The following is a 9,644-nucleotide window of genomic DNA, read 5'->3' as shown; positions in this document are numbered from 1 at the left end:
TACCCAGTCTTGAGTGGAGACTAACTGATATGAAAAGATTAGAGTATCTCATACCTTTCACTCTTAAAAGAGAAGTTTGCATTTTTAGTTCCCCCTTTTTTTTTTTGAGTTTAAATGCATTTTATTTTTAGACAATCTACACGACATGTTTTTCTTAAAAACAATGCCTCTGCTCCAAATAAATCAAGGTCAAAATAAATGAAGTGCTCGAGATAACATCAGTCCCATTTGTCCTAGTCCTGGTATGTGGATGAAAAGCAGCAGCCAGTTATGATGATGACAGGTGATAGATCCAAATTCTCAAATTTGTTAACATTTATTTCTAAACCATTCTTAAAGAAAAATCATATGTGGGGTCACACCATCCTTACGGTGGTCCAGCAGGGCAACCATGCCACCTGGATTCATGTTTTTACCAATAAAGAACTGGTAGTTTTTTTTGAAATTAGCAAGGATGTGCTTGATCCGTTCTGCAGCCCCCATCATAGAAGATTTCACTCCTTCCAGTCTCTGTTCTTCAAATTTCCCCGAGAATGGTTTCATGTAATCTTTGCTGCACTACTTGTAGGCTTCTTTTGTGAAGCTGGTTTATGGTTCCTGACAATGTCAACACCAGTGATCACTGTGCTTTCAGAACCTTCGCCCTCAAGGGGCCTTCTGTGGAGGCATTTTCTCCAATGAACGATTCATCAGAGTTACCCTCTGTCCTGTTGACCATCTTCCCCTCCACTTCCAGGCGCAGCCTATCCACGATCTCTCAGATCTTGTAGATGTTGGAGACCATCTCATCATGGCTGATGATGTCCCAGTAGATGATCATGACGGAGCTCGGAGCAAGTGTGATGCGTGGACTGGCAGAATAGCTCCCTTCTTTCAAAAGGAACTCGAATGTTTGAGTTTAAAATATCATAATAGATGATATAATTTTAGTTTGCTTTTTTTTCCCTATCAGGTTAAAAATATCTTTCAAGTAATTTTCCTTTCATTGTATTTGCTAAGTCTCAGATTCTTTAAAACCCAGATTTGGAGCCTTTATTATTTGATAGTGTCTCCTTACTATTAATCACGTTCTTTGATAGATATTATATTTGACTTGATTTATTGGGAGATTGATATCGATGACCTTAGAATGAATAATAATCATAATGATATTTAATACTGAAGCTTGGCTATCACACTAGCTGCATATTAATAGCCTGATGGATTTGATGGTGCATTTTGAACTAAAACATTAGAGATTTTTCTTCTTGTTTTTCTCGATTTTTATTGAAAAACTCCATACAAGTGCCTATGGCAGACCACTAAAACATGTCCAAAATATTTTGACTGATGCCCCTTGTAGGGTAGAAGAGGGCAGGACAATAGATTGGGAGGGCACTGAGGACATTCCTGGAAAAATGAAGCCTCTTCCTTTTATCATTTTGGCAATCCTTGTTCTGTGATATTAAACATTATTTGGATGCTTGAAGTGTGCTGGGCGCTCTGTTAAGGGCTGGATACAGAGATGAATAAGATATGAAGCGTGCCCTGGAAGGGCTCAAGTTTTAGCATGAGAGACACACACAAATATTAGATAAATTCTGAACAAGACCACACAAATCCTGTTAAAGGTACATGGAAAGCATTATAAGAGCCCAGAAAAGCATGACCCAACCTAGCCTGGCAGGGAGTGAGGAGTTTTTCTAGGGATAGATGGCAGGTGAGGAGAGCAGGGCTTCTTTCTTCTTGGGAAATGTGGCAGAGAGATGACTCTTAAGAACACAGAACCTGAAATACTATCACATGTCTCCAAAACATAAGTCCCTTTTCCCTTAGCTCTCCTACAGTCCAGCTGCAGAAAGACATAAAAAAGGCAAGAGTTTAACTAGACATGTGAGGGGTTCTAAGTTTCGGAATCAGCTTGTTAAAGTAAGTACTATATGAGGTATCCTCCAACCACCAAGATGGAAGGCCAAAGCCAGGTCTTGGTGTCAGGTTACTAAAGAATTTCAGAGAAGAGACAGTGCAACCTGCTTTCCAAAAGTTTGCCCTTTACTGGAGGCAGCACAGGGTCCCTCACCTCAGCTACGTGTGCACCTGTACTCCAGCATCAGCCAAGGCCCGGAAATATGTTAGTGCTGCTTCACTCACTCTTCTGCAGGACATTTTCTCAGGGTACGCACCATGCTTTTCCATGTGCGCATTCTACTTCCTCTTTGTTTAATACAGAGATTTCTCTAGTTTGTTCCTAGGAACAAAGTTCTTGTTTTTGTTTGTTTGCTCATTTGTTTTTTGTTTTCAATTGAATTTACAGGTGGCTATGCATACTAGATCATATTTCTCACTCAGTTTCAAATTTTGCTTTCTAAGCAAGGAAATTTGGAGTCCATGGTGGGTCTGGACTTCATAAAAATTCTGGCCTTCATTCTAAAATTTGAAATTTCAAATGATTTGGAGTCATACATCTCTGTTTTGTCTGTTAAATTTGAATACTTCTTAACCTCTATTGTACTGAGATATTTATTATAATTAAATTATATGAAAATCCCCTCACTTTGCAGAATTTTTTGACACTTAGCAAGAAAACTGGAGACTCTTCATGGTGTTGAAAAAGTGGAAATTCTGACCCAAAATTACATGATGAGTCTCAGATTTGACCTGGCTGGCTTAGGAAGCGCCTCTCTTAGCACTGTCTCTCACTGTCTCTCACAGTGAGAACATTGAGAAAAGCCTGGCATTGTTTTCAGAGGAATTCAGACTGTTATCAGAATGTGATATTCAACTTTAGAGCATCTCTATAAGGCCAAAATAGGATTACGTTGTAATTCTCATCTAGAAGCTAGAGGTTTTAACAACTAAGGTATTTATTCAAAGATAAATAAATGTAATGCAATGGAAAAAATGGATAAATATTTTAGATTTGCAACAACCTGCTTGATTTTTATTATTACCTGTCACCCTAAGTGCAGTGTTACAGTCATTGAAATTAAAATTGTGATGGTTGTGTGTTTAGATAAAAGAAATTGAGTGAGATGGGTACTTACCAGGTCTTAAAGATTGAGTCTACAATATCCATTCCACTTTCAGAAGCTGATTATGAGCATTAGAGTTACCTTGTTGATGATCAGTTTAGAAATAGGAATATGATCTAGTCTTGGGCAAGGAAACATGAAGGAAACCATCATGGGAGGTTTTCAGAAATATTTTTTTGCTCGAAGTAGTAAACATGGCAACACTACCTTTATGCTCCCCTGGACATTGTAGTGTCTGCATACAATGACCGGAATCATCAGAGTGCTCTTGCTGTCAGCCTGAGATTGAAGCACACACAGCAAAGAGGGCAGAGCACAGGGTGTCTGAGGAGCAGAGCCAAAGCTTTTATAGCTCCCTTCTGAAGCTGCTCTACATCTGGGCTTCTCATGTAGGTTATTCAGTTTCCTTTCTGTTCAAGTCGGGGTAAATTTTCTATTTTTTGAAAATATGAGAGCATCTTCTCTGATAAAAATGAACTCAAGATATTGAGAGAGATCTTCAATTAGCTATCTACCATCACCTGGAAGTATCAAAGGAGAGGTGTAAAGAGAGAACAAGGTCAGGTGGATGCATGCTAGATGACCTAAGGTGGAGTGTGTGGCAGATTTCTTTTGTCCAGGCCAGGGGTACATGTAAGCAGCCTCCTTTCTTATTCCCTTTACTCCAGGAGTTCTTATTCATGTTCTGTGGACCCCTTGGCAGTCTAGTAATAACAACATGTCCTGATAAATATTTTTAAATTAATAAAAGAAAATACATATAATTACAAAAATTATATTGCAATAGTTATCAAAATATGTTTTAAAATCTAAGTTTGTGGAACCTATTAGATGTACTTCTTCATTAATAAAAGATAAAAGATTTATTACCATGTCTAACAGTTATCAAAATTTTAAAATAGTAAATGAAAATATTTTGAGATATCTGCTAATAAAAAATAATGTAAAAAAATTTATTGTTCCTATAATCATGGCCATATTTTTTGTTAATACTTCTGTGGATTATTGCCTTCAATTCACAACTGAATAAAATACCTAATTTCAGTTATAATTAGTGAAGTAATATAATGGTTTATTACACAATTTCATAGGCCTTCTGAAAGCTACTCAAAGATCATTTGCTTACGAACTTCTGTTCTCACCTTTAAACAAATATTCTAACTTACCTTGAAGGCAGCCTTTTTTGTTTTGCTGATTGGGCCTACATATATAACATTAAAACCACAGCTGTGTATATGTGTATCAAATGTAAATTAGGATTGCTGCCATTTTAAATCTTGCACATTTATGTTAAAAAATGTCGTAGTTGCTTTTTCTTATGTAATTATAATGTCATTTGGGAATTTTCTAGACAGCTGTTTTTAAAAAGAGCCTTTTGTTCCTATTCTGGGAGAAAAATTCCAATTTTTCAAAACTATTTCTTATATCAGCTAATATTAGAAAGTTACATGACTCTCGCCTGGAAATAAGCTTTCTGACTAGTTGCTATTACTAATCTTGGCTAGGGCAAAATTAAGAAGATAAAGTTTGTTATCCTCTAAAATGCCCATCCTAATAATTTTAATTTCTGTTTCATCATTCCAAACCTCAAATGTAATTCCCTAAAAATTGCTTACAGCGTCACTCTACACTTAATTAACAATTCAGAAAGCAAAAGCACATATTGTATGATTTAGTTGAGTTCTCTCACAAAACTCTTAATTTAATTTTAAAAGGAAAAAAAAAATGGTATCAAGGAGATAGCTATCACCTGCTCTCTTCCCCAAATTCCCAGTGACAAAATGTTACATTTGGGTCCTCTCTTTTGATGCATCCCAATGAGCTTTGCAAAATATTAATATCTTATCATTTAAAATAGTATTTGATGTACAAATAATGGTGGCTTCTCTTTATTGAGTAGTACGCCACCTAAACGAGTGGAAATATGAAAGAGATCATGAGCTACGAGGGTGTAGAGGATGTCTATGTGGATTACCTGAGAGACCTTGAACAATCTTGTTGATGAAGCAGCTCACTGAGCTCCCACTCTTTATAAAAATAGACATTTTTAGTAATAAGATTCATTTAAAGTAAGCTGTCTGATGTTTCAATGTTATCACATTGGTGTAATTTTTCTATTAATTGAACTCTCATTGTCAGTAGAGCTGTAAAAAGTTACTGGAAGATAGTCTCCTTGGGGTTTCCATTTGATCAAGTTTTCATCATTTCCTGAAAGGCCTAAGCCTCATTAATGACTGCTACTTCTACTTTCTAAAGAAACTGCCCTAGTTCTTCACCTGGAGCTTATCAGGCTTGATAATGAATGATGAGAAGGAAACTGCCAGACATTAGCATTAGAGTCATCATTAGGGACAGAATTATATCATTAAAAATTATTACAGACAAAATGAAAATCAGAGTAACAGAAGAATAAAAGAAGTAACAGGCTGGTTAAAAGGAAACATCCAAAAATTGGGTGAAAAGAAAGTCTTCAAGTTTTTAACTTACTTTCTCACAAGACTCTGTATTCTATCAATTCCTTATTTTGAGGTCAAGGATGTTATGATACTCAGATTTGCTCTCAGAATGAAGCCATAGAATTTTATTCAGTCCATCAAGTTTTTATTCATTTTTTAAGTATTTTTTTCTTATGAAAATAAGATATGCTCAAATTTTTCAACCTAATAAAAAACATTTATGAAAAACTCACAGCTAATATTGCACTTAATAGTGAAAAACTGAAAGTTTTTCTCCTAAGATCAAGACACTTGACACTTCTTGTTAAATATTGTATTACAAGTTCTAGTCAGAGAAATAAGGCATGAAAAAGATATAAAAGACAACCAGATTGGAAATGAAGAAGTAAAACTATTCACAGATAACATGATCTTGTATATAGACAATTATAAGGGATTCACTAAAAAGAAACTATTAGAATAAATCCAGCAAGTTGCAAAATACAAGAGAAATATACAAAAATCTATTGTACTTCTATACTCTAGCAATAAAAACTTTGAAAGTAAAATTAAGAAAACAATTCTACTTATAACATCAAAAAAGAAAATATTTAGATATAAATTTAACATAAAAAACATAAAACCTAAACTCTGAAAACTATAAAACATTGTTGCATAAAATGAAAGATGAAATAAATGTAAAGATATCACATGTTCATGGATTAAATTTATTATTGTTAAGAGAGCAATACTCTCCAATTTTATCTGCAGCTTCAATGCATTTCCTATCAAAATCCCAGCAGGGCTTTTTGTAGAAATTAATGAGCTGATCCTAAATCGATATGGAAATGCAAGGGACCAAGAAGAGCCAAGCAATCTTGACAAAAAACAGAGTAAGAGAAATCACATGTCTCAATTTTAAAACTTACTTCAAAGCTACAATAATTAAGACATAGTTTCATCAGCATAAGGAATATAGAATAGAATTGAGAGTCCAAATATAAAACTATTTGTGATCAATTGATTTCAATAATGCTGCCAAGATGATTCGATGAGAAAAAGTCTTTCCAACAAATGCTGCTAGAACAACTGGATGTCCACATGCAAAAGAATGCAGTTAGATCCTTTTATACACAAAAATTAACTCTTAATGGATCATAGACCTTATGTAAGACCTAAAACTATAAAATTCTTAAAAGAAAACATAGAGTAATTCTTCATGAACTTAGGTTAGGCAAAGTTTTCTTAGACTCAACACCAAAAGCACAAGAGAGAGGAAAAAAAGATCAACTTGATTCCACCAAAATTAAATATGTTTAAGCAAGATGATTGTATAGGCATTCTTAGCACTCGTCCCCTCCTAGAAACATCAATTTGAAAAACTATTCACATGGAAGAAATACTTTCACAAGAGCTAAGGATTTTAGATGAGAGATTATAGCACTTGGGAGGAGGATAGAAATAAGAAAAGACATAGTGAGTAGGATAGGAAAGACAGTTTCACATTATCCCCTTCACCCACTCCCCAAGTTCAGGCAAGGAGAAATACACCTTCTCCATGAGGGAAAAAGAGTGAAGTGAGCACCCCACTTCACCACAGACTCCAGCACCAGATCCATACCAGCACCAGTCCAGCTCCCACTACTCCAGGAGATTCCCATGAACCCATACTCCCAGCCCTACCCAGTGCCAGGCCAGCAACCTCTGGACCTAGATACCAGCCTGGCTCACATCGACTCAGTTTCCTTGTGAGGCCAGCTCCTGTGGTCCTAATCTCCAGACTGGTCCCCACAGATCCAGCCTTCAGGCTGGCCTCCATGGTGTCAGGCTCCAGGTTCATCCTAGTACCAAGCTGGTCCTATCTATTCTCTAAGGCCAAAAACAAAAACAAAAACAAAAACAAAGAAAGTATTATTATTCACTATTCTTTATACCTTCTTCCCACTTTCTTCATTTTATCCCTCTAATCACTCTGTCCCCTTAGCTTGAAATGCCTTTCTCCACCCTCAACTCTACCTAGCCAGGTCTTATCTACACCTTCAAGTTCATCTTTAATGTTACCTTTCAGGAAGCCTCCAGGGTGAGGGCGGAGACTTTCTCATCTCTGAACTAAACCAGTACTTCAACACTATTTTTTATGACATTTGTCACCTTATATTAGAGTTATTTATCAGGTTGTTATATCCCCTTTTTTTTAATCGATTCCCAATAATCGATATGGTAGCTAAGGGGCTTTATGTTAGCTGAGATTGTTCTGTCACTTCTAGTGTTCTCCTTTTGACTGTTCATTTGTGTTTATTCTATGAAGTGAGTCTTTGTCATTTCATGTATTTATTCATATTTTCTGTCAGTTGTTCCACAGCACCTCTTATTAACTATGTAGCAGCATGCAAATGAGCCCCTCATGTTTTGACCTATCAAAAGAACAGTGGAATGGAGCCAGTTAAATTTTCTCCGGGAAGTTTATTTTTGCCTCAAAGAATCCTACTGAGGTGAGTGATGGAATATCAAAGATGAATGTAGGGCTAAGAGGGAAAAACAGTCCCCTTGTCCCATGCCTAAGACTACAGTAAGGAATCACAGGGATGGTTTTCATTTGCTGCTTTCTGAACTGAGGAATGAGTTTTAAAGTATTTGCATACATTAGACAGAAACAGGAGAGTTTCCAGCTTCTAGCAGTGCTTCTTCCCAACTAAAATGAATTCACAGAAAAACATACTGTCTTGTGGTGACATTTGCATTTCAGATTAACTAGCAGGCCTATACAAACTCCTTCAGCTGGTCACTATTTCTGATAGTTTAGGACATCGATACATTGTCAAGGAAAACTTACTGCAATTAAACTTCTCTCCCTCCCACTCACCCATTACACTTAGATTCATGGACATGATCTTGATTTATGGTGCAGCTTTAGAACTGGTAATAATCTGGCTTCAAATAAGACATCTAGGTAACTTAAGAAAAATCTTTATTTCTTTCCATTTACAGTAGTATAAAGTTTTCATCCAGCCTCATAAAACTCAAATCCTTGTACTGCTGTGCCAATCCATAGTTCAGAAGACTTGAGTTTTAAAGATTGGAAATGTACTGAGTTAGTTTCCCTGATACTGCAATTGGTTGTTTGCATGCCATTAGGTTTATTTCCCAAATGTACTGTGTGTTCAAAATCACTCGTGCCCTGTAAATATAATCAGTAAATGCCACTGGGGCACAAAAGAGTCCAGGACAAAAAAAAAAACAGCATGCCGTAGGCTAGAGAATTTTATTTCACATTTGTGTTCCTTACCAATGGAGAATAAATTTCCAGTTAGAAAAGGAAAACTGGTATAAGAATTTTTCTTACTTCATTTCCTCAGGGGATGCTTAAATCCATTAGGTGCATTTAATCCTAGCAATTGTTTCTGACACATCTCAGAGTATAATCAAATGAACTGGCATTCCAAAGTTAGTAGGTACAGACCAAGGAACACACTGTACCTTAAGGGGTCAGATTTTTGGGATGGGAGTAGGAAAGGTAGGTGTCAGTGCCCAGCTTTCCACATTTCACTATTTTGCTAAGCGCTGAAGTCTCGATCCTGGGAAGCTGCTGCTTTGTTTTTCTGTTGTTGTCGTTTTGTTTTATTATTATTTTTGTTGAGTTTATTGTTTGTTTATTTGTTTGCTTGCTATAAAATTATTCTGGAAAAAGAGAAACATTCACAAGAGAAAGATAAACAAGGATTTCATTTAGCCTTCATGGATCTAATATACCATAGGCATTCTCTGTAGCCCTGAATCAAGTTCCAGATCAACAATATTCAAGCTCAAACCCAAAGCAACCCATTTGGCCAGTTTATTCAAATATCTGATTACTCTTGTAAAAACATATAGTATAGGTAAGTTATTTGCCCAGGGGTTTCCAAGAGAGGCTGACCATCAGAATGCCTTGAGGAGGTTTTATAAAACATCCCACTTCCTAGGCTCCACCCCAGCTTTAGAGAATCAGAATCTCCAGGGATGAGGCTGATGAGTCTATATGTGTAAAAATCACCTTCAGAAAAGTCTAACTTGCGCCTAGGTTTGAGGACCAAAGTAAACCATTCTCCTTATCTACTGGTTCGAGGATGTTGAGGAATTAATTACTTTATTGTTTTTGTTTCCTTAAATTTTTATTAGTTTATTCCTTTTATGTGTCTGTGCAAGAAGTAGAGTGTGGTGA

The 9,644-nt window shown here is 36.2% G+C and overlaps 1 pseudogene; it reads right to left on the bottom strand.

Moving 5' to 3' along the window:
• Nucleotides 1-216: 216 nt before the first annotated feature.
• Nucleotides 217-820, bottom strand: LOC105297209 (annotated as a pseudogene).
• Between the last annotated feature and the right edge of the window lie 8,824 nt (nucleotides 821-9,644).

Source organism: Pteropus vampyrus, unplaced genomic scaffold (genome assembly GCF_000151845.1).
Source record: "Pteropus vampyrus isolate Shadow unplaced genomic scaffold, Pvam_2.0 Scaffold136, whole genome shotgun sequence".
NCBI classification, from domain to species: Eukaryota; Metazoa; Chordata; class Mammalia; order Chiroptera; family Pteropodidae; genus Pteropus; species Pteropus vampyrus.
This window is presented reverse-complemented; position numbering and strand designations above follow the sequence as displayed.